The sequence below is a fragment of the Corvus kubaryi genome, unplaced genomic scaffold (genome assembly GCF_017639235.1).
Source record: "Corvus kubaryi isolate FWS band 111438036 unplaced genomic scaffold, C.kubaryi_AGA036_p1.0 37264, whole genome shotgun sequence".
Classification (NCBI taxonomy): Eukaryota; Metazoa; Chordata; class Aves; order Passeriformes; family Corvidae; genus Corvus; species Corvus kubaryi.
Window position 1 is genome coordinate 3,218,159 of NW_024581079.1, and position 25,772 is coordinate 3,243,930.

At 44.2% G+C, this 25,772-nt stretch overlaps 1 protein-coding gene across 3 annotated transcripts in view; it reads right to left on the reverse strand.

Annotated features, from left to right (window-relative positions):
• Positions 1–25,772, reverse strand: part of MAP3K13 (mitogen-activated protein kinase kinase kinase 13) — a 72,091-nt gene that overhangs the window by 32,149 nt on the left and 14,170 nt on the right. For 2 of the 3 annotated variants that reach the window (XM_042024693.1, XM_042024696.1), the window contains one exon: positions 13,639–13,784. The gene's annotated coding sequence lies outside the window, so the exon portion shown is untranslated. Of the gene's footprint in view, positions 1–5,118; positions 5,213–13,638; positions 13,785–25,772 lie in introns of those variants that run through there. The other variant, XM_042024695.1, reaches the window with a different exon arrangement.

Below are 25,772 nucleotides of genomic sequence, written 5' to 3' on the forward strand. Positions count from 1 at the left end.
AAATCCCAACAGATTGTATCAACCAGATCCCCTTTCCTAGCATGCTCTTGTCTCCTGCAAAGATATTTAATAGATTTCCAAGGCAGACTTCACCTTAAAAGAACTGGTGACTCTTATCCCCACACGAAATGTGTGCATCTGCCCTGGCTCTCAGCATAGGAATGAATTTCTACCTCCAACACCATGAGACAAATGTTTCACCAGAACCTCCTTCAGCATAAGGTCACAAAATTTGTGGGGGGTGGCGAAGCAGTGCTAGATTTGGAAACAGAAATCGAGCACCCACTTCTTTTATTTTATCAAAAGGAACAAAAAAAAAAAAAAAGGCAATAAAAATTCATCTTGGTGAAGAAGAACCCATCCAGCCTCCCGTGGTGCAGGGAGACCTCTCTCCAGTGGCAGGGAGAGCACGTCCTGCTTCACCTGGCAGCCCTGCCAAGCGCCGGCTGGGAAATAAGCACCTTATGTAACGGCGTATTTTCAGCACTACACACAGAAATGCTGCCTCTACCCTGCAGAAGGTATTTTTGGATCTGCTAAAATGCTACTGTGTTCTTCCAGGGCTTTGCATTCTTCTGCTCAGAAATTGCATAATCTGATGCCATAGGAAATAAGTGGTGTTGCATAATGACTCTCGTATTGGCTGCAGGGACCGGAGACTGCACGTTCCTGCTGGAGAGCAGCCCTGCTCCGAGCCCAGGTGCTTTGGGAGAAGGGGAACCCAGGAGCCACCCGCCTTTGGCGAGCAGGGGAACAAAGCAAGGACCACGCAGTTCCTTCACAAAAATCAGCGTCACTAAGTCGCCCATTTGCTGCTTGCTCCCCTCCCCATGGCTGCTGCACGTCGTGAGCTACGTGCACACAGGGAACACCAGCAGCTCCACACACCATGTTCTGGCATCTCACGCACCATTGACACCCTCCTCCACAGGCCCATCAATCTATTGGAAAACATTCAGCTGGGATAAAGACAGACTAAATGCTGATCAGCCTTTTATACTACAGAATTGCTACTGAAATCTGTCTCAGATTAAAATGTAGAAATGACCTTAAGTTACACTTCTCTTTCTCCTTTCCAGCTGTCCTCATAGCAGGAAACAACTTTTCAAACCCAGTCACAGGCTTCAGGCTCTGTTCTTTTCTCTTCATCCTTCCCAGTTTGCACTTTTACCTCATTGACAATTCCCATGGTATTATCGATCCATATGTTGTTATATTATGATATAATTACTGTATGTTATTACTATATAATTACTACATGTTTTTATATTACAATTACTAAGTAATAACAACAGATTTAAGGATTCAAACTGAAATATTTTACAACAACTAACACCAGAAAAATTTCCAGTTTAGTTCACAGAGGCCTTACAGCCTCGCTGACACTGCCACATGAAGGCACTAAATGTTCCAGTCCTACCAACAAATGATATCTTGGAAGTTCCCCCCCTCACAGAACTGAAACACCCTATTTTCCTCCAAAGAGTAGCATTAAAATTAATTAATGTCTGAAAGACCTTTGAGGATGAAGATCAATATCACGGTGCTGCTTTCAGGACTGAAGTGAATGAATCAAAGTCTCACTTGAATTCACGTGAGGTGTCAGACTGGTCTCAGGTAAACTCACTCACTCACTCCTACGCTTGTTTTTATTTTTATAGTAGATATGAATTATTCAACATTTGCAAAGCACATTCGACATGTAAAAGCTACTCACACAAACTTCTCAGCACTAAGAGCTTATGTGCTTCACACCCAGTATTAAAGTAACTCAACAGCTCTCCGTGGAAGTACAACAATTCCTGGGGTAGGTGCAGTGTTCTGGCCCCTGTCACCCCACACCAGGTCCCAGCCTGGGTGCACCTGCTGGGAAGGGGAAGGACACTCGAAATCCAGCTGGCAGATCTCGGATGGGAAATGACAGCAGTACTAAGTTGTATTTAGCAAGCACCATACACGAGCAAAGAGGATTACTCCTCGACAGAGGCAGCACAATGCCCTGCTCAGGAGCCTCTCGTAAGCCTGTATTAGCGACAGCGCAGGGTTAGAGGTGTGAGCCTGCTCCACTACAGCTTTACGTGCTGCTAACACACAAACAACAGTCCTGGGGCTGCATCCCAGAGGAGCTCCTGAGGCCTGGCACAGCTCGTGCCATCCAACCCTGCAGAGACCAGCACTCAGCACACCCCAGCTGGATCACCCCTGGGCTGCAGCTGGTGGCCCAACACCTGAGGATCTCCTCAGGCACAGAAGGAGGGTGAGGCTGGACTCCCTGTGTTTCAACAGGAGAGTCACAGCTGTACAGCTGCACTACTGATTTTGGTGTCCTCCAGAAGGTAACAGAGATGGGGGACTGGAAGAGACAAGCATCCCTGGAACGAATAGAACGTCTGCACAGAGACTTCCATTCCTCCAGCCCACCACACTGAGAAAGTCCAGCCTCTCACCCCTGCCTGGACTTTCTCCTTCCTTCCCTCACAGCACCTCGGTGCTACGTTACCAACAGCTCCAGAGGGAACAATGGCTCCAGAGGGAACAGCACCAACAATCACAGCTTCACCAGAGGGTTATAAACCACAGACTTTACACAGACAAATCTGCTCTTCCTCCTCACCTACACCCAACTGTTGCCAAAGCCTTGAATCCCCTCCAACCACCAACTCCTCAGCTGAAGTTGTAGCAGGGAGAGAGCACCGAGGTTAAAGCACACACTGAGTATTTATAGGGGTGGGAGTAACTACACACAGAGCTGCTGCTCCTGGCCCAGCCAAAGCTGCCAACTTGCTATTCAGCCCTAAGTAGCCTGTGTTTTGGGTGAAATATTTACCCCCCCACTCCCCAGGAGATGAGAGTGATTTGCTGCAATGTCACAAAACAGGAGCCTACAAAAGCCTAAGCCCCTGCACGGGATGTTTTTGCCAAGGAGGGATAAAAAACAAAGTCCCATAAGCTGGACAGGGCTTGGTGAAGTGCCAAACTCCTGAGAGCCTCAGAGGTAACATTTGCCTCAGTTGACTCATTTGGATTCAGTTATGGCTGAGAACTCACTGGAAGTTGTACAAGCACTGAACCTGCTGCTGTGTTCCTCCACAGGGATCTCAGGTGAGAGCTTGGCTAAAGGGCTCAGTGCACCATCCCCTGCCTGCCCTGGCCCCAAGGACCAGAGCTGAAGGGCAACCTGCACTGATTTAAAATCTGTTCACACAAGCCATGCCAGATTTCTTTTATTTTATTGTATTCAGAAAAAAAAAAGCTTTATTTAATAACTCTGCCATTTTGAGAAGCCCTACTCTTGAAAATCCACTCCCCACATCTCAACTGCAGACAGCCTGGAACAGGTACCAGGTGGGAACAGCTCCAGCCTGATCAGCCACCATCTCACATTTGCTACAAAAATAGTCCTAAGAAAACAAGAGATACTTAAAACTTCTCTTATCCTGCCACTGTTTAGAGCAGACCCATGTTTAAATAACTCCTAATTGTGAAAGGTCTTACCCACGCAGAGACTTTCAAATAAATCATTACCCAATTTTCTGATCCACTGGAGATAAGCCACTTACCTAGTCTTTACAATAGGAGACAAAAGAAGGAGGTTAAAAATGCAACCAAAAAAACCCCAAACATGATTAAATCCAAGTTCACCTATAGCTGAGGAACAGTGGGAGTCCCTACCATATATTCTGTGCTAGAAGTTACTTGCTAATTCCAGGCACAGGGGTCAAAATGAATGCCAGCTATAAATTTAACTATCAGGCAGCAGGGGACAAAGACAAATCTGAATGACAGGACCATTCTAGATCAAAGACTCAGACTGGAGGCCCCAAAGACAGGAAACAAAACTGGTGTTAGAGCAAAACAAACAAACAAAACCCCCACTACATCAAAATCCGGATTTATTTGTGTTTCTCAGCGGAAGGCTGTCACAGACAGAGGTTCAAAGGGCTGCCTCTCTCTAGAAACAAAACCCGTATACATCCAGGAGCACAACAAAAAGGATAGTGACAAAAACTTTTAAACCCATGACAACTCTACCCTCCCCATTCTAGGGTATCCCAAGGTATCTGTGGCTACCCACACAGCAGGTGCTGTGGAAAGTGCCCACATTTCCCAGCCAGACCAACTGCATCTCTCTCCTTTCAAACATTTTCATATTTTCTCCCTCAAAATTATTGATCCAAATACATTCCTTCATCTTCTTCTGACTTCTACTGAACAGATTGCTTACTGCTAAAATCAGTATATGCAAACACATGGGCCTGATGTCATCTTTCTCCAGATCTACTTAAAATATCCCATTTTTCATTTACTTAAGGGAGACATGTGGTTTGATATGATTAAGCTACTGCAGCACCTAAACCACCCCCCAAAACAAAAATAAAGAGCAGCTCTTCTTTTCATTGGGAGAAAACATGACATCATGCCCATTCAGGTGAGCAGGAATATGACAAATCTTGCCCCAGTGAACAGTATCGTTAACTGCAAAGGTACTCCCAGCTCCCTCATTTATTAGGAAAATGAGGGGTGAAAATTGTGCTCAGCACATCAGAGACAGCTCAAACTGCTATTTTCAATAATACAGGAGCAAATTCCTACCCGGCTGATTGAAAGAAAAACGCACCTCCTTCATCTCAGAAATAAAATTAAATTATTTATCACTGTAACACACAGGAGGAATTGTTTGATTAGCCCACAAGGGGAAAAAAAAATACAATTCCCCAAAGGCAAAAATTACAACTCTGCCTCTTTACACTATCTAGTAATTCTTATGTCATTGCCTGTATATTCCACTTATATTTATTCTCCATTGCCATTCCCTTCCCCTTTAAAAGGGGGGCACGAGAAGATAACGTGCAAAATTGCAAGTGAAAAATGTCCAGCACACCACACCGACAGGCAAAGGCCAGGCCAGCTCTCGGATTCATAGGCAGTGATGGATAAATTAAGGTTTCATGTCTCCTCTTCCCTTTCTCAGCATCATTTTTTCAGCCCTTTCCCATCACAAATGCAACATCCATCTGTCCTTCTGAAATAAATGGAGAAAGGGGAATGCTGACCATGGAACACCACACACAAACACACACCCCCCTCACAGAAACACATTTCCCCCCAAATACTCACAAGGATGAAGATTTCCTATGTGATGCTCCATTTTCTTGTTTTAAAAAGATGGAAGGCAAAAAAAAAAAAAAAAAAAAAAAAAAAAAAAAAAAAAAAGGAAGTGTTGCAAAATAAAAGGAAATTCCACCCACACAATCCTGCAGCCTGCTGCAAAGAAGCACCGAGCGTGCTGACGTCACGGATTCATGAATGGATGGAAATCGGGCTGGATGGAGCCCGGCGGGGGCTGCGCACCGGCAGCGGGGCCGCCAGTCCCCGCCCGCTCCGGCAGCCCCCGGGAGCGGCACCGCGCCGGGAGCGCATCTCCGCGGCCCCGGGCCCCGCCGCTCCGGGAACAGCGGCGGATCAAGTAACAGCCATCTGCCACGGGAGCAGAACGCGGTCGGCAAGCAGAAAAGGAGTTCATCACCGCCCCGGCTTCTTGCGGGATTACAAACCCTGCGTATGATTATTGAAATAACTAAATATAAGCATGCACCGGGAGGAAGAAGCAGGGAGAACAATAGGAGGCTTGTGCTTGATTAGCGATGCAAAAGCACCAGTAAAATAAAAATAGGAGCATTAACAAAATCCCACATTCAGCTCCAGTCAAACATTGCCGGCAGCGGGCGGACAAGCTCACAACCTCAGGAACATCCAGAACAAAGATCAGAGCAGGCAGAGTTTCACACCCGGGGCTGCGTAAGGAACGGTGGGCACAGCACCCACGGATCCCAGCCCTCCCCCCCCCCCCATTCGCACGGCAGTTCCAATCCCAAGGCAGTGGAATACGCTTTACTGTGCAGCCCAGAGGCAAGGACACCCAAACCCTTGGCAGAGTCCTGGCGACCGCCGGCGTGAGCAGCGGTGACTCACTTGGATACGGACAGGGAAAGAGCACGAGTTCTGCCTTCTTTCTGTATCTTTGAAACAAGAGGGAAGGAATGGAGGGATGAGCATGACAAGGAATGAAGGTCAAGGTTTGAAGGATAACCTGGGCTGCAGGCTCTGCAATTACACCGTCTCAGGGTTGACTAGAATTCACCAATTTGGCCTCAAACTCCTTCTGAACAATTTCCAGCCTCAAAATTATTAAGAGACAGAACTGCCGTATTTTCACCACACCTTTTCCTAGCGAGTAGGAAGCAATTATGTCAGAACAGGGTGTCCCAAAACTTACTCTGGTAAGGCACATCTGAAAAGAACGTCTGAGACAATCCCACTTTTCCTTATGGAAAGTGGGTAACGTCCCAAAATAAACCAGGACTCGATGTAACACCACCACAGATCTGGGCTGAAAAACCAAGGATTTTGTGCCCACTTGATCTCACGTGAGCCAGCACCACTGATACCAGCTTCTGCAGAGGGAGGAGGAGGGCTTGGATTGCGGACTGCGGTTTCTGAATTGAGATTTATAAATCTGGCCAGGGAAAATGAAAAGGAATGCAAATTTCTTACTACCTACTTTCAAGATCAAAGAAACCACGAATTTAGTTTTGCTTTAGAGATATCTCTTCTTTAAGAGCTAAAAGTCACCAAAGCACAAGATTTCTGCCCAGACAACGCCACTGCTGCAGCCTGAGCACTCCTGTACCCAAGGGGAAGCAGGAGTGGAGGGATGGAGAGAGATACCAAAGGGATCACTTTGTGTCCCCATTTCAAATCCCAGCTGCACCTGCTTTGACTCCCTGCCTTGCCTTCCCTTCCCCTCCAGAGCCCAGCACTCAGCTTTACACCACCATGGGATGGAAACAGCTTCCAGATTTCCCTGGCATTTTCAAAACAGATAAAAATGTTAATTTACTCTCTTACCCTAAAGGGATCAATTCAGGAACTAGAAGGGAGAGCACAGTAGCACATGTAAGAAGAGGAAGAAAAGGAGAAATATCGATATAGAATAAGAAAAGTCAGAATAAAAATAGAAAGGAAAATAATTTTCAGAGGTTTCCAAGGGTTAATTGCAGCGACATTAAAAAAAACCAAAAACAACAAAACCCAAAAAAACAGCAGAGAAAATAAGTGTGAACAAAACCCCAGCAAGTTTCCAGAAGAAGAAAAGAGCTTGTGCATAGCATTTCAGATTTTCTTGTCCATGGTGGCTTGGTTCAGTATCCCAACACTCAATTTCATCTATGCCTCAACTGCTGAGGTTAAAATTTTTAAACACAAATGTCCTGAATTTAGTACAAGGCAACATCTTAACTCACTGTGAAACAAAAAAACAACCCACACTGTCCTAAAATTGATGGCTGCTACATGATTATGTTGTGTTGCAACCGGGTAAGTACTTTCATAGTACACATTACACAGCTCTTTTGATCAGTAACTAAGTTGCTCAATATTAGAAAGAGAAAATATTCTCCCCCGTCTCGCTCAGACAAAATCATTGGTAAAAGCAGAGAACTCAAGTATCAGATGCCAGATACAATTTGGCTCAGTATTAATGTGAAAATACGGGGGGGGGGGGGCGGGAAATGTACTATATACAACAAGGGTGTAAGATACCAAAAACCCAAAGTTCCTAAGGGATCTCAAGAGTGCCAGTGAAAAGTTGACAGGCAGCAGGATTTCTGAAAGGAATTATGGGCAACCAAGTAACTAGACCAGTAGGAGAAGTAACAGGCCAAACTGATGGCAATGGGTGCAAAAAGAAAGCTAGAAGTATTTTTAAAAATGAACTCTTCACTATATTTGAAAAATACAAGATAATTAAGTATTTCCAAGCCAATTAATAACTAATAGGAATGTTATACAGCATCTGCTAGGCGTAACATTTCTAGTTGGCACGTCCTATTAATTTGAGCCCAGTCTTAAAATAATCATTTAACAAGTTCTCCAATCCTGTGACCTTCATTTTTAATAAACTGGTGAACGACTAAAATTGCAGAAGACTGAGAATACCAATATTATGCCAATATTCAAAAATAGCATACGTGGTTATTTGTAGGCCTTGGCAACTTGGGAAAAAGTCCTAAGCCAACCTTTGACAGGGAAGGATGGTTCTGCTGCCTCAGACCAAAGGCTGAGTTATCCCAGGATCCTGCCTGTGACAGTGGCCCGTAACAGCCACACAGGGAAGCACAAACCCAAAGCAAATCCTTAATGCTTCCCGTGGCGTGTTCCACTGACAACAGCAGGAAATTAGAAAAGAGATGGGAGTGACTCAAAGGTTAATTTCATAATTATGCAGCAGTAAGGCTGTTAATAAACCTACTCAGCACACTCTTGGAGGTACAAGAGGGACTGCTCTGTGAAAACTTCCTACCTGGGTGAGTAAATAAGTGAAGTGAGACAGCAAATGATTCGCAAACGCCTGGGTAAATATTTGCATAGATAAGGTGGTGAGAGGGGCATTTCATTGTCAAGTTCTAAACATCTGTGAAATCTTGAATCCACTCTTCCCAGCCCTAGGCACACATCCCTCTTGTGAGTGTCCTAACCTTCAGTAGTAAGTGGCTGACAGGATGGAAGGAGAAAATCAGAATCATAGAATCAGATTCTTGTTCATGCTGTCATTATGTCCAGACCTGACCTAGTGCAAGTCACCTTTCTCTTTTGTAAGGAGCAAAGCTTCTTTGTTACATCCTTCCAAACTTGCTGTTTACAGAGATTTATGACTAGAGCCTATTTGATGCCCCAGTATTCCAGAAATATCAGTTACAGGAGACTGGAGTATTGTGAAAGAATTGAACATGTAACACAGTAGTATAGGCCAATTTATTTTATTCTTCTTCCTTTTCTTTGTGATTTTGTACCTCTCTTACACACTCAACAGGCCAAATACAACACAATTTAAAATCAATTCTCTCAATGGCACTTTACTAAGACCAGGAATGAAATGTATGTATTTATTGTATAGGATTTTATCCAGAATGTGCCCAGACCTGGGACTCTGAGAAGTCCTCCCTGCAGAGGCAGGTGAACAAGACTGTGATTTGACAGGACCAGCGTTGAGAGCTGAGAAGTGTGACCAGAACAAAAGAGAAAAAGCCCCAAAGTGGGACATGTGCAACCCCCAGACAAAGGTGAGCTGCAATTCCAGACAGGAGCCCTGTCTGGAAAGGGGGTCTGTTTACAACAGGACAGCCCTGGTGATTTCAGACCGCATTCCTGAGTCGCCACAGCCCAGAGCCTGTAGCTGGGAGATGAGTCCCACACAAATTAAGGGGTAAAACAAAGCTGGGGGTAGGTTTTGGTGCCCAAGTTGCTCCTTCCCAGGCAAAAGGGCTGTGCCCAGAACATGGCTCAGAGCCTCTCAGATCAGACACTTGAGATCTGCCTCTGCTCTTTGAACAGCAGCTACAGTGAGCCACCAAGAGATCTCTGGGTCTGCTTAAAAATGAAAGCAGGGAGCTGGAAACGGGCACAGACTCACAGACCTGCAATATCCCAAGGGAAAGCTCCTCTTCTCACAAGAGTATTCCTAACAGCTACTCAAGAAAACTAACAGACACTTGTACCACCATTGCAGTCTCCAAATCAAAGTACTACCAACTTCTGTTACCCAAAAGTGAGGTTTCTTACACAAAGCCACCTTCCACGCTGTTGCCTGTAGTGTTTTTCGGTGTGCTCTGCAAGCCACGATGGGTAGGAGCACACAACAATTACAGTGATTTCCTTTAACCTTCTATTGCCTTCAGCAACACTCCAGGAATCAACAATAAAGTAAAATAAAGACACTGAAGGCACTAAAAGACAATGACAAGGCAAAAAGCATTGCTTGTTTAGGCATGAGATTCCTTTCTTAAGGAGTTTCTGAGTGGCTTCCCCTCCTGTGTCCCAGGTGAGCCCTGCCTTTGGGGTTCGAGTCTGTAGTTTTAGGAGGAGACATAACACTGTAATGTTAAGAATATGCACTGATGAGGCTGGGAAAGTTCAAGAAACTCCATTTGCAGACTTTCATCTTCTGAAGGATGGCAGCCCAGCTCCTGAGACATAAAGAGAAGTTCTGGAATTCCATCAGGAAGGAAAATGGTGCTACCTAAGAGACATTATAGCTGCTGAAAGGGCAGCTAATGCAGCAAGTGAACAACAGCCTCCCCACACTGACAGTGGTGGTGGCCAGCTGGGCAGAGGCCATGTGAGAAACCCAGATCTATTTGTTCAGAGAAACAGGCACAAAACAATATTCCTCCCTGAGAACAGGCTGAAATCAAGTCTTCTATAACAGTAATTAACTCTAATAGAGTTTCCAGCAGTGAGAAATACTGAACTTAAAAGTTTTAAAAGTATTCATAAATAGCAGTTAAGAGGGACACTTCTAAAGCCAGCTGAGCTACAGTCACCTTTCCTCTGCCAGGTGAGGAATCTGCAAAAAGCAGTAAGACCTGACAACGAAGCCTCAGTATTAGTGCCATGTGGAAAGAAAAATCCCATAATTTATGTTATTGCCACAAAAAGACATGCATAAATGGGAAGCTATTGCAGGGAGGAATTAATGAAACTGAAGAAGTGATTAAAAATGCAGTCCAATTCCCCAAGGTCAAGTGTTGTTCAGATGGAAAAAAAATCACCTGCATAAATATAGAAACAACTGCTGAGCAGCTGCACTGTAGATAAGGATTGGGGATGGAGAGGATCAGGGACTGAGCACAAATTATAAATATCCAGTTGTCACAAACAAGGCACTTCTATCCATTGACAGGAACACAAATTCCTGTTTCTCTCAGTTTTGATGAAGCCTTTGGGAAAGTTCACTTTTGGGAAAGGCTTGTCAGGAATGTGAGAAACCACCCCAGAACAACAAGCAAAGGCAGACAGGTCATCAGGTGAGCTCTGAGGGATGGGGAAGGTAACTCAGTGAGGTGGCTCAGTCTGGACAGAGTGAAATGAGAAGCTAAGAATGAGATATGAAATGTTTCTATTAAATACAGAAACAGTTTCTGCAAAGAAAGAGGGAATTCATACTCCACATCTGTGGTGAGCAGGAAAACAATGCACTCAAAGTGCAACAAGAAAAAATTACTTAGGCTGTGAGAAGAACTTTTCTAAATGGTAAACAGTGAAGTAGCAGCCTAAGGAACTTAAGTTGTTTCCTCCACTAGGAAGGAAAAAAAAAAAATCATCTTACAAAACCATCCAGCAATAGTGATATTACTTTGATGGAAAAGATCAAGATGAACTTTTGGAACCTCAGAGGGATCTTCTGTGAAGATATGGAAGCACTGAAAGCTTTGCAGCAACAGCAGGAGCTGAAAAATTCCTCTGATCTCTTGGAGTGCAAGGTCTCACCAAATTAAATCTTTCTCTCCTTGCTACTCTTACACAACCCCTTTGAGGAGTATTATTCAGATTTTCTACCAAAAAACCTACAAAAACTGCTGAAAGCCCATTAAGATAGCAGAACTCAAGTCATGAGACTCCCAGAATAAGGCTCTATATTTAGTACCAACAGTTTTCTCTGTAGTACTGTGATAAAGTTCCTTCAAGAAGAGTGGATCAGCTCTATGTAAATATTCTCCAGGCAAACAAAACCTGCTCAGCATCTTCCTCCCAGACTCGTGCCACTCATGAAGCTTTCAGTAGGTTTTGCTTCAGAGCTCACTGCTTCTTTTTTCCTCCCTCCCAAGGGACTTCTGCTCCCCCAGTGCTCACTGCAGACCCCAGAAGAGCCCTCTTAATCTGTGTGAGGTATCATGACGCAGAATTACTCACTTCATGACTTGTGACAGCACTTTAAATAGTTACTGTCATGATTAGCAGAATATTGGGGTTTAGAACACTGAACGTGTCAGCAGTAGGGTTGGGTCCTTGTTTTCAAGCACAATGTTGGACACTGCAGTATGATGGAGAAGGCACCCCAAAGGGGTCACTGCACAGCACCCCAAATATTTTCGGAATTAAATCACAGAACTGATCTTAAGGGACAACCAAAAGTTAAACAGACTTCACCTAAGGAGCACATCAAACTTTGCCAATACTCCAGCTCAAACCAGCAGCTGTGTACTGCACAGGATTTGCCCATCCAGGGAAAACCAGCAGCACAGCAGTAAATTCAAGTCATGGCTAAGAGAGGCTGACTGAGAGCCATGTTCAGAAGCACATCAGCTGAAGCATTAACCCTGGGACCTCCCAGGGCTTCACGGGAGTGTTTCATAACCTCTAGTCCTCTGTAACTGTCACAGCTCCCCTTAGGGCCACACCTTCCATCCTCAAGCCTTCTCTACTCACCAGCATCATACAGAGCACTCCCATATAGAGTGCCTTGTCTATTAACCACAAAAAATCAGATAAATTAGAAGCAGCAATGTCGATGAAGCAACTGATGAATTGTCACTGATGAAGCAAGGACAGGGTGGTTCAAGCAACTAATTGCTTTCACTGAGATGGAAGCAGGTTCAAATCAAGGGAGAATTCAATTCTTCAGCAAAATACTTCACCTTAATTATAGCTCGTAATAAGAGACAGCCAGAATCTAAATATATGGATGCTCTGCCTCTACAGCACCCACCACTCCTCACAGAATGGGTAAAAAATTGACAGCTTTTATATTAAGAAACAAATCCCAAAATGTAGCTCCATCTCACATCTTCCTGCAATCCCACTCAGAGGCAGCTCAGGCACATCCTAAAATTACGTATCTGTAGCTTTCTCTGCATGAAGCATCTCTGTACAACAAAGACCACACAAACGTAAAGAAAATGTGTAGAACAAAACCATTTTCAGTCTCCTGGAGTGAAACAACCACATTTTCTTGCATTACACAGATATCCAGCTAACTAACTGAAGAAAACTCTAGATAATTTTATAGACAAGAATAAATGATTTTTCAACTAGCATCTACAAAGAAAACAAGAAACTATTTTTCAGATATTCTTCTAAACTTAATTCCCCAAAGCTTACGGAATTTTTATAGAGTTTGCTCCTTTTCAGTTCTTCATATAGACAGATATATGTGGTTTGCTAACATACAAGTTTTACAACTTAAGTTTTAACACATAAAATAGATGTAGTTACACTACAGAATTGCATATATGGCACAGAATCAAGAGATAATATATTCCTAGGAACAGCAATATCCAAAACAAACCATTAATCTCTGCGTTTCTGGAACTTTGCTGGCGTCTCTACTCCAGCTACAACAGCCTGGATTCCTCTCAGAATCTACATTCTCCAGCCAATCACCAGGGAAATACCATGAAAAAGTACTTATAACAATGGAAAATAATATCCTAAAGCTATCCCCTCACAACATCAATACACTGGAATTAATAGATTCAAATGCTTTCAGACTCCAAGTTATCCTGGAAAAATGTAAACACTAAGATTAACTTCACCTCAGTCTATGCACACACCCCTTTGGCACTTGTCCCTTCCTGTTACTCCCATGGGAGCTGGATCCCACCAGGTCTCTGCAGGGACAGCAGGGAAATGGCTCTGGACACAACATAAAACGAGGAGGTGAACTCAGCTCATCCCTACCTTAGAAAGGGAAGCATGTTTAGAATTTAAGGACAACTGCAGGAGTGAGCACGTTATCATTTGAGATCTTTTTGAGTTTCTGACTAGTTACTACAATCCAAATATCAACACTGCTGATACCTGATCATTGTTCCAGAAGCACTGGAAGCCCATGTCCTCTTGGCTCACTGCACATGTGCCTCCTCTTCAAGTCACAGAAATCAAGCTGTCCTCGGAAGCTGCACCATGGGTAACATCTAGGACAGTCCAGCACTGAATTCTTCTCTCTAGAAAGAACAAGAAAGCTCAGAATCCTGCTGAAGTGTATTGAAAAAATGCTCCCAAGATCAGCCCAGCACATCCCCGCAGCACATCGTGATGTTACGTGGCACATTCGAAGACAGCAGAGAACATCCAAAATTAAGTATGCACTCTCAAAAAGAAGCTGGGAGTAGAAAAATACCTCAACATATTTAGTACATCCTTTCTTAGCACAGGCACACACTCTATAATCCTTTTATGGTACAATTTTAATCTAAATTAAGCAAGCAGCTCCAGTAAATAGCTCAGAGCTTTCCACATTACAAAATTACATCAGGATTTGATTAGCCTGTAAAATAACGTACTTCAAGGTAATCTATTAATGATATTTTACACTTAATTTTATACCCAAACTCCAAGCTATTTGTTTTCCTAATTTTAAGCAAATTTTAGGAAAAGCATAACTTATTACAGTCCTCCTACGTACATACAACTCACAATATCATTATTCCTGTTACTACCAGAAACATGCAAGGAGAGAGACAACAACTACTGAGACTCTCAGTCCTGAGCCCACTGCATCTTTTTTCCACCCCCTGCCCCGCTCCCCCCCCCAAATTTCACAGGCTGCAAGACTTAGCCCAGCTCTTCATAAAGTTAAAGATAAATGAACACCCTGAAATTACAGAACTTTAATGCAAACACTAAGAGTTTCTCTCTACCCACAAATACTGTTTTCCTTATATCCTTCAGACACAACCCAGCTATTACCACACTGAGGGATTAGAAATACCCTAGCACCAGTGTCTTGCCAAAATTAAGAGACTTTAGACAAAAAAAAAAAATCCATGTGGCACCATCTGCCTCACATTCTGCACCACAAATGAGCTGCTCTCAAGGCCACTCCCAATGTTTGGGAAGTTCAGCACATTCCTAACTTTTTGCTGAAGTAGGAGCAAGGGCCAACTGTATTTGAGAAAAACACTAAGTTTTGTTCACCACTGTCATTTCATTTTAGGTCTCTCCTTATCTTTGCTGGTTTGCCACAAAAACAGGACAGGTAATTCCACATTCCCAACAAGGAAAAGCTTGTGAGGTCCAGGTTAGGCTCCATTCAGAGACTCTATCTGGGCAACAGGAGGATGATGATATAGCAATATTCTTGCACAGGAAAGTACCAATTTGCAGCCTCTGTGACCCCATACCAGCCCTGCACGAGCTATTTTAATTACAGAACAATTTCCAAATAAAATCTAGACTGAACATACATGTATTTTAACAGTTTTATTAGACAAACTTTATCATTTATACTTTAATATATTAAAAATGTAAATATTTGCCTTTGTTCACAAGGAAATTACACAGTTCTACTAAATCAATGAAAAAAGCCTCAAAAGCCAGTAATTATAATTTTTACCACTATTTTAAGACAGGAATGGTGCATGTAAACAGAAGGTTTATTTTCTTGCTTAAAAAAATGAACACTGTAAGCAATACTACAGATGAAACAATAATAAAGATTGAAAGAATCAAAACCACACAAAAATAGGAAAAAATGCATTGGGATACCTTATCCTTGTAAACACAATTCACATACATATATAGGAGACAGCAGAGAAAATTGGAGAGATGTTGATAAAAAACATGAGACACCAGATGCCCAAAGTTGGCCAAATGCCACTGGAATAAATTACTGCAATTCACACGAAAAAAATACAGCTTTTAAGGACAGGTTTAAAACCACCATTTGATAACTGGCAGCCAAGGTGGGAATGGTCAGTGCCTAAACGGGAAGGGACTTGTGGGGCCGGAGGACTTTCAGCACCAGAGGAGTTCAGCTCTTCCTGCAGCTCCATTTACCACCACCTTTTATAGCCTTCGATTGGCTTTTAACACTTGCTTCCCACATCCAACCTGAAAGATTTCCTGCCTCTACAATCCGGTCCAGAAGCCAGCATGGTGTGTGGCAGCTTCAAGCCCATAAGAAAGCATAAAAGCACTGACTCACTGGGTGAAAACGGCTGATGTGAACAGGACAGACCCAAAAGCCAGCACAGAAATCACCCCAGCTGGGAACAGGGTTACAAACACACCTGCTGATTGGGTTTTATTTTTCCTCTTTAACATAACCATTGTGGACCCAAAGAATTCTTCCAATCTAGTATTTCTTATCCTACCAAAATACCAGCAGAATTCTGACTATTTGGATTCAAGTGCAAACCCCTGCAGATGGATTTTTGTTTAAAGAACTGAACAAACAAAACATTATTTGCTTCGAAATTCTTCTACTTGTGGTGAAAGCCGAGCTGTGCTGAAATCAATAGGACTGTTGGCATTGTTTTCAACTGAGCTGGAATTTCATTTCCTGTGCCCCACTTCAGATCTGCTAAAAACCACTAGAACACAGTTTTGACCTTTCATAACAACATCTATAGCTCAAAATAAAGCGTTTTGTGCAAAATAAATACTTGCTGGGCAGGTTACATAAACAGCAGGAAAGCAGCAGCTGTGGCTGGTTTCTTCAGAGAGCAAACTTTGCCCCCAGCCTGGCTGCCCTGGATTAATGATGTTCCTGTTCCATCCCCAGGCTCTGAAGCCTTGGGAAGTCCATATCCCAACTCAGCAAGGTGGGAGGGTTTGTTATTTTAACCGTTGGCTGATAACAGCTTATCAGCAGGTTTTCAAAGGTTAAGCTCAACACACATGCATGGCAAAAGTGCAAGGAAAGGACAAGGGAAATGCTGAATTAGTGCTCCCTCTCCTCCTGCCCCTGCAGCAAGGGACAGAACGTTCTCATACCCCACAACCTGCAGCAGTGCCAGCAAAGAAACTTCAACCAAAACTCCTGTTTGACCGAAAACACCTGAGAACCCACCAAAAGTGCTTTCTTTCAAAGGAGGAGCTTGCTTTGCCTGCTGCATTCCCACTGGCTGCCACACAGCGTGGAAAAGCTAACCAAAATCTTTAAGTTTGGTCCTTAAATACAAGGCAGTTTTATTACTGCTGCCAAATTCATCGCTGACACCAAGCTCCATGACAACTCACTGGAAAACAAAAACAAAATCTTCAATTTAGGGCATGCTATGGTTTTTATTTCTATCCCAACCACATTACTGAACTGTAAAAGGCTGATGCAACCTTAAACCAGGAAAAAAAAAAAGCCCAGTTACAGACTCATTACTAATTCATCCTGGCTGAAGCTGCATACCAGCAGCTGCTGCCTCTCTCAATTAACAGCAAATATTGAACAGTATTGTCATTTAACGGTGTTCACTGCCTGCTGCCCTGTCCACTGCTGCATTTTCAAATGCTCTGGCACAATTTAAAGCTCAACACTAATAAACAGAGCTTAGTTTAACCCCTTAGGTATCAGAGCAGAGCTCACAGCAGAAGTGTTTTACTCGCTTCCTACATTCATTAGGTGCTTGGCAGAAGCTGAAGCCCAAGGATGCAAGGTGCCACCAAAATGGTATTTGTAATTCAGAGGCCCACGGGGTGCTTGGCTTCTGCAGAGGGCTCAGCACAAGTGTGAAAAATGATGGAAGTAACTCCAGCAGAGCAGCTCTTTAGGAATTATTGCCAAAAAGTTGAAACGAAAGAGGAGAAAGAGGAGGAGACCACACATTCAGCCTCTGCTGTTGAAGATTTAGAACAATAAAAACCCAAAACAAATGGGGAAAAAAAATAAAAATAAAGATACCACCATTCTTCAGGGAGAGCATAGCAATGCTGTGATTCCTGATGACCCCATCTCTGCACAGGGGAATCAAAAGAGCCCAAATTTGAACCTCCCTTCCCTCTACTGTGGCAGTGCCCACAGCTGCCTTTTGGCCAGGCTGGGTTTGAAGTAAATGATTATACAAACAGTGCAGCCAGAGCAAGCAACTGGAAGTGCAGCACTGCCACGCTGCCTCTGTAAATACTTCCATGCCCTACCTGCTCCGTGGTGTCAGGTTTACTGGAAGCCACTGCTGTACAAGGGACTGTACAGATCCTACATTTCATTTCCATGCCGTGTTCCCAGCACACCAGCAGGAGGGAGCATCTCCAGGCTCTCCTATGAGCCCACTGCCAGCTGGGCCAGGGCCAACATGTGGATACCAAGGACCTGGGGAAGGGAAGGGATGCTGAGCCAGCCCAACTGGACTGCAAGGTGCACACTGGCAATTTAGATACCACAAGAAAAGATGGAGCAGCTTCTGTCCTGTGTTTATTAGAGTAGAAGCTAGGATAATGCCATTTCAGCTGATCCTGAAATTAGGGGAATTCAGTTATTTCTCAGGTACTGGACCTTCGTTCTACCCCTTCTGCAGAGGGAGCAAAGCATGGGAGCTCCAAGGAGTGATGCTCTGAGGGCTTGTCAAATACATGAGGGAATGGCTTGGAAAACTGGGCAGGTAAATGTAGGCCCAGGCTCTGGCCAGGGCTCTCTGAGAACAAACTGTCCTTGGGTTAGCATCTGGCTGCAAGTCCCCTCATTTTCTCAGGTCCCTCTGCCTGCACAACTCCAACACCCAGCCTGGTTTGCTGGGAGGATTCCTTCCCTCCAGGTTCCCCCAGCACCTTTGTGCCCATGGGGTCTGAGGTGCTCAGATAAATTAGGTGATATGACTAATACCTGCCATCTGCTCATTGTTACCTTCCCTCTCCTCTCCTCTCCTGAAGAGGAGTCAGCACTAAAGTGCTCGTTCTACTCGATCTATTTTAGGAGCGTGGGCTTTCAGCATCCATGCAGCACTGCTTTAAGCTAGAAAACTTAAATCAAAGAAGTAGACTATGCTCTGGCAGGGAAAATTGAGCACTAGGTCCTGTAAAAGCCTCTGGCAAGGCTCAGGAACAACCCTTCTTTTGCAGAAGTTATCTCCACTCCGGTGTGCCCAAGGAACAGAACTACTGCCCAGGCTTCACTCCAGGCCACAGAGCAGGGGCAGATGAGATCCAGGCCTTGGAAAGCATCCCACTGCTCTCCATGGAGACCAAGGCAGCCAACACAGCTTGGAGCATAGACAGGCAGTGTGCTGCAGCACTGGGTTATTCCCTGCTTCCAGGAGTGAGGAGCTCCTACCCAATCACACCACCTGCGAACAGAGCAGGGAACAGAAACAGGTACCAATAACTGAGGGCACATCTCTGCCCATCAGACGGGGGGGAACCTCAACTCACAGGGAATAGAAAGCATTGCTTCTGCCAACAGCTGCCCCCCGTACATCCTGGTGAAGGGAAAAAAGCAAACTGGGCACACAAAGGAAAGATGGGGAGAGAGGCCAGTGGAGGATAATTTGATTTCACTGTATTCCTTAGAGGAGCTGCGTGAAAATGCAAAGAAAAGAATCATCACAGTGTAGGAGGCTGAAAGATTTGAGATGGAGCAGTGAGGAGTCTCTGGCCCCATAAATGTTTAATTTGAGCAAAGCAGCAGATTAGTAGTAAGCACAGTTCTGCTGCTGTTGCTGAACTGCACACTCCTGCTTTGATTTCTAGATGACACACAGTGAGAACGTAAGTATAAAAATAAAATAGGAGAAAAGCAGGGAGATTTTTCACACCTGGCACTACAAACAGAGCTGCACAGGCCAGCAACACACTCAGCTCCCTCTCTTCTCTCTGCTCAGGGCAGCAGCACAAGGGTGAGCAGCACACATGGAGCTCTGGAGCGCTCCCAGCTCTGACAGCCCAACACAGTGCAGGGGACAACAAGAGCTACTGCACCACACCTGAGGAAGCAGCCAGGGCTGCAGATCGCTGACAAAAGGCATCATGCTGCCTGCCAAGAACACAGAAGGAAGATGCACATGGAAACACTGAAAAAAATGGATCCCCAGGCCCTGGGAGCAGAGAAAGGACCCAACTGGAACTGTTCCTCTTGCAAAACTGTCCCTGCAAGGACTGGCTTTCTCTCTGTGCTCCTTTCCTAACAAATAAAACTTACCAGTCAGGATCATTCTTTCCCCATCACTTCCTTGAGTTATTCCCATCCCACTCAAAACAGTAAGCTCAGATTGGTTAAATAAATCCTGAAGAAAAGTTGCTAATTGGTGTTTCTTCCTGCCTAAAATGCATGAACAGTCTGAAAAAGAAATAAATGCATTCCATGACCCCTGTGAGATCTCCAGCTCCATTCTTCTTCCCTTTCCTGCTCTTTACTTCCCTTAGATTGCCACCTGATTATCTGCTTCTTTCCCCTCCACCGTCAGAGAGAAGCCTATTTCCTTTCCCTATTTATATCTTTCTCACCTCAAGCTTCACTCTTTTTCCTGCTTCTATATCCACTTGCTGAAATTCAGACAACTCCTCTGCTGCCTCCACCAGCATATCCAGTCTTCCTCCCAGTCTGCAATCCTAAAGAGAAACGTAGCTTCACTAAAACCAAGCACAAAGGTTCAATTAGACCCCGATTTTACCCCAGCAGCATAACTGTTTTATTGGAATTATGTCACTTATCCCAAAGCCAGCTATGCCCAAGAACTGCCTAGACAGGCTCAGAATGAGAGCAGGAAACCCTCTGGCTCAGCCTTCCTCACGCCCTGTAGGAGAGCCTGATCCAGCTGAACACACTGGTAAGGTAGGGAATAGTGCACCACAAATCTGTCCAGCCTCTGGAAAATCTCCACACAACAAGTGAAGGTCATCCATCAGTACAGATTTTCTCTTTTAAAAGCATGAACAGATTTAAAAACATATACACTAGTATTCTTATATTTTGCACTCTCCTCAAGGCTGGGAGTGTATTTGAGAAAGTGACCACGAGATGCAACTCCCAACAAGTGGTTTACTGCTTGTGAAAAAAATTAGGAGGAAACAGAAACCCACAGCAAAGCCCTGATGAACCCCCAAGGACACAACCACTCATTGCACATACAGACATACCAGAAGTCTCTTTTTCACTGCATTAAGCTGCTGGGGAAAAAAACTTGCAATGCCAGGACAGCACCCTGGACTCTTCCACACACACCTGACATAGGAAGGTATCACCTCTGATAAAGCAGGACCTCAGTTGTCCCTGCTGGCTGCTCTGGATTTTCAGCTTCCCAAAAGCTGATGTCATGGCATTTCTCCTTGCAAAACAATGACCTTTGCAGGCCTTTGGAGAATGAAGCCAAGTCCAACACTAAAAAGATACAGATGACAAGGAAAATGCTGGTGTGCCCTGCTACTCAAATGACAGGAAACATTAAACATTTACACATTATGACATGATTCTACTGTAACTGCAATCTCCCGTGACACAACCATGGCATTTTTTCTTATGAGAACTCACTCTGAATATACAAGATGGATAGCACTGAGTAAGGGAAGCAGTCCTATCTCTCACCAAACGCTGGCTGGTGACCTCACCCTCGTACTGTACCAAGGCTGCAGAAGGGAGAACACTCCAAGGAAGCAGCTCTTGGACAGACTCTCAGAACACCCCAGGAGCTCAGCCTGTCATGCTTTGTGCCAGGGAGGCTCTCTCCTCACCAGGACTGAGGTGACACTCCCCAGACCAGGACCCTCTGCTTCAGAGGAAAGCACAGACACATTAAATAGCTTGAGCCATAAAAAAAAACCATCAAAACCTTCTTCCAGCCACCACCAGAGCTGCATTTTACACCTTGCTTGCTGGAGAGTCAAAAGGAAACCTCCTTCACCTCCAGCTGACAGCAGCAGCTCCATCCCTCCAGGACAGAACCAGCTGTAAATATTGGCTGGAAATACTTATTCCCACTGGGGACTGGCAACTGTCTGTAATTGCTGGCAGCAGGGGGGCCAGGGGAGTCTCTCTTGTGCCAAACAGCAGACAAAACAAACCAAAGAAAAAAACAATGTCATCTGCATATACTGCAATACCTGAACCTACACAGCATGGATGGGGCTGCATCTGTGTTGAGGCTGAAATGAAAAAATGTTAGAACAGCTATTCTAAACTAAACTACTAAAGCTGCTTATAAGCAAAATGACCGAAAAGATGCTCTGTCCTTTATGCTGTAGATCCAAGGTGAGGAAAGGCCACAAGGGTATGTGACCAGAACACCAGAGATGGATCACGGCCCTGCAGGCCTGGACGTGGACAGTGGTCCTAGCAAAGATTTTTTTCATGAGTATTACAACACTCACACAGTTCACTCCATAAATACAATCTCAGCTTGCTAGAAATGCGTTTCTGACTGAGCACAGTAAAGAAAATACACACCATGAGCAGAAGACCCAAGTTAATCAATGTTGTGTGTGTTTAGTTCAGCCACATCAATACAGACTATAAGATATTTTTCTCCATTTTCTTCAACCAGAAAGTGTTCAGGAGTTCATTTAAGTTTTTCATAAGAAATTCTTTACACAAGCTGATCAATAAACCAAGGTTTGGGAAAAAACAGACAACTATTAGAATTCTACAGTGGGACAGTAATTTCTACTCCTACCAGGTGCCCGTGTAAGCTGGGTTGCAAACCTGAAAGTCAAAGCTACCTGCTGACGTGGACTTGTTGACTGACACCAGGAAGACCAAGAAAATAGTAAAAGGAGCACCCAGAAAGAAGGCCAAAAGACAATTCAGTATTAGTTCTAGACAAAAGTTTATGCAGGAGGAAATTTCTGGCTGGCACACAAATGTGAACTAATCCCTGAGAAACTGCCCAGTTCACCTGTTGAGGACCTGCCAGCCATTCCATTGGAAGACAAGGTGAATTTATAACCTGGTAAATTCAAGGCTGAAGGGATGGAGAGCAGTAGCAGGTGGCCTTTGATATCAAGGTCTTCGCTATTGCAGCTTCAGTACCTTCCCTTGCTCCAGGCAATCACTTGATCTCACATGGTTCCCAGAAAGACCAAATTCTACTTAAGAGGTTGCAACAAAGCTCAGGAAACATTTTCTCCCAAAAGACATCTTGGGAAACTGAAGCAATCAGAATGATGAGGCTTTTTGCTCCTGCCAAGTGCCCGAGGTAACAAAGGTAATCAAAATAAAGGCACAAAATAAGACTCTGACTGTAGATGGTCAGTGTCTAATACAGGGATGATATTTCGGGGTCGGATTTTGTGAATATAATCATCTGAGATGACAAGAAGAACAATTTCCTTCAGCACATGAGAGGAGCTTGCAGAGAAAAAAAGAACACTTAATGGTCCCTTCTGCCTCTCCTCTGGGTTTGCCTTTATTCTCCTCTGTAACAAACAGGTTGATCAAACCTCTTCCTTCCCACGTGCTCCACGGGGAGGGAGGCATTGCAGAAACAGGCTCGTTGCTCTCAGTACTTTAAAAGCAAATGTATTGTACAGATAAGGAATCTCAACTACACAGGAACATATGTATTTTAACCTGAAAACCACAGAAATTAACCTTGATGTTGCAAAATACCAACCAGAGAGAGTGAGGGAAGGGATTGTATTTTTACCCAAGTGTGGGAACAGTTCCTCTTGCTCCAGACACATCATCAGCTCAGAATGGGTAGAAGTATGTTCTCTAGGCCCTGTAGTGTCTCCTGCAAGCCTGAACACACTGGTCCATCCATTTATGGCCATCACAAAGATGGGCAAAGGGCAGGGTAGCACAGTCGAATGAACTGCTCAGGAGTATTGCATTCGACACTCCCTTGGCCAAGGGAATAATGGAATGAGGTCTGGAGGGTTCTGAAGCCAGACTGCTGATAGGAGAATAAAGATAAAGCACTACCAGAAATTAGCCCTGAAGATCAATCCTCAAGCACAATGCTGACTTAGCTTCTTGCAAAGAAGAGCAGAGCAGAAGATCTCCTTTAGCAAGGAGCCCATTTCTTCTTACAGCTCAGTTATTGATTGTCATCTTGGGCTAGAAAGCCATCATCAGCCAGAAAACATAATGGTTCCTGCTCATGGCTACTGAGCACACAGCCTTCACAGCTGCAGCTGCACGTGGGACTGTTGTCTAACACCACAACACCTTCTCATTCCTCCCAGTTGTCTTGTTACACTTGCAATCCCAAAAGAGACTAGAAATTCTGCTTCCTGAGTAACTCCCAGTGAACCCAGCGAACCACCCCAGGGTGCTGCAGAGAGAAGGTTAAAGATTCCTCTCACACAACCCCCCTGTCAAGATCTTGGTCCTTCAATATTCTGCTCAGAAATGTTACTTCTACTGCAGTGTCGGAATCCAACACCTCAACACATGACAGGAGAGAAATACACCTTAGGAAAAGGTGGGAAAGGTACATTTAAAAAGTACTTGATGTCGCTCCTCCAAACATTTAAGTATGAGCTAGACAGTGAACAGGGTTTACTGGAGCCTCTGAGCTGCTGTGCCCTCCCTGCTTCCAGCACCAGGGAAGCAAAGCCATGGGATGAGGGTCAAACTCCTGCATGGCCAGTGCAGCACGGTTTGGAGGGATGTGGATGGAGAGAAATGACTTAAAATGGCCCAAACATCAGGTTTGAAAGCAGAGAAAAAGCCTTTCCTGATAAACATGCAGGTCAAAGAAAATCCCATATTCCTTTGACCTCCATGTCTTACTGCAACTGTTCATATACTTTGCGGTTTTTTTTAAAAACACCAGAAAGAATGAAAATCATTCCTAATGCACTTACATGCAACATTAGTCTATTTTCACTGGTAACTGCTACTCACCCTTCTTCCATTCCAATTTCTGGTCCTCTCCCCTCTCACCACCAAGACTGAGAGCTGGCACATCCCTCACCCTTTCTTCCCCTCTTGTCGAAACCTTATTTCCACTGCTCTAATAGTTCTTGACTTAACTGGGACAAGGAAAATTATTCTGGGCTTCTCTGTCCTAACAGTTAGTCTATTCTGTATTAACCATCCAGAGCACTGCAAAATCATACTGAAGCCCCAGGCAACCATTCTAACGCTTCCTCAAACTCCTGCTTTAACCAAATTGCCCATTTTTACCAGACTTATCTCCAGCCATTTACATATATATAAAAATATATATATATATGAACTTCTTGTATAAAAATCCTTCAGTGTTAAGACAACTCAGAAAAGCTCATTTGACAGCATTCATTCCAAGAGCTCACAATAAGCTAAATTTCTATCCAACCTTAAAACAGAGCTATTGTTTATGCAAGATAGAATTTTTGGCCAACCTTTTAAGCACTATGCAAAAGCATTTACCATACTTAAGAACAGAAACTTCAGTAAGTATTACACACCAATGAAATGTATAATTGCATCCACTAGTTAAGGCATGGAGCTGAAAGGCCTGGCTTTCAAAAGCTGGCTTTCAAAATGGCTCTCTTGGCCTGTTTTAATCTAAACTATCACATTCAGCCACCCTAGCCAAAGGAGAGGAATTTTTAGGTGCACTCATCTCAAACTCTGACCTTTACTTTGTATCACCCAATGTCCAATATCAACACCATGGTGCCATTAATTTCTTTAAGGGATGCAAATGGGTTTCTGCACAACCCCATTTTTCACAGCAATGTAATTACAAATTTGGCTTGGCTGATGGCAGAAGCAGTTTTTGAACACCACCATGTGCACCTCTGAAGGGATGAGCTCTTTTCAGAGTAAAGCAAAATGCAAACTGCAGTGACCTACCCCTTACTCCATTACAGAGCTGTGCCATTTCTGGTGGGGAAACAGCAAAGGGAAATTTTCTGTACTGTGCTGTGAGAAAACAAATCCCTTGCATTTTTTCAGATGGCACTTCCCAAAAACTGCCAATCATTTTAACTGCAAGAGACAGCATGCTACATAAATGTATTATGACTTTCTAGAGAAGTGCATCCAGGAAAGCCTTTACTTTGGAGACACATAACCTGTTTGGAAACTCTTCTATCAGGGAAAAATCGGGGCTAGTTTCCATTTCCTGCAGTCTGTGCCTGAGACAAGCAACCACAGTTTGAGTCCACCACTAAGTTATGCTGCCCAGGCTCTCAGTGATCAACACTCTCCCAGCCACGAGCATTAAGCACCAGCTCATTTTGCAGCCTCCACTCTGCCCATCCCAGGGCTGGAAACAGAGAGGGCTGGCTGAGGGCTGGTATCAGCACAGGGCAGAGCAAATAAAGATACCAGTGTAATCACCTTTGAGATAAGGCAG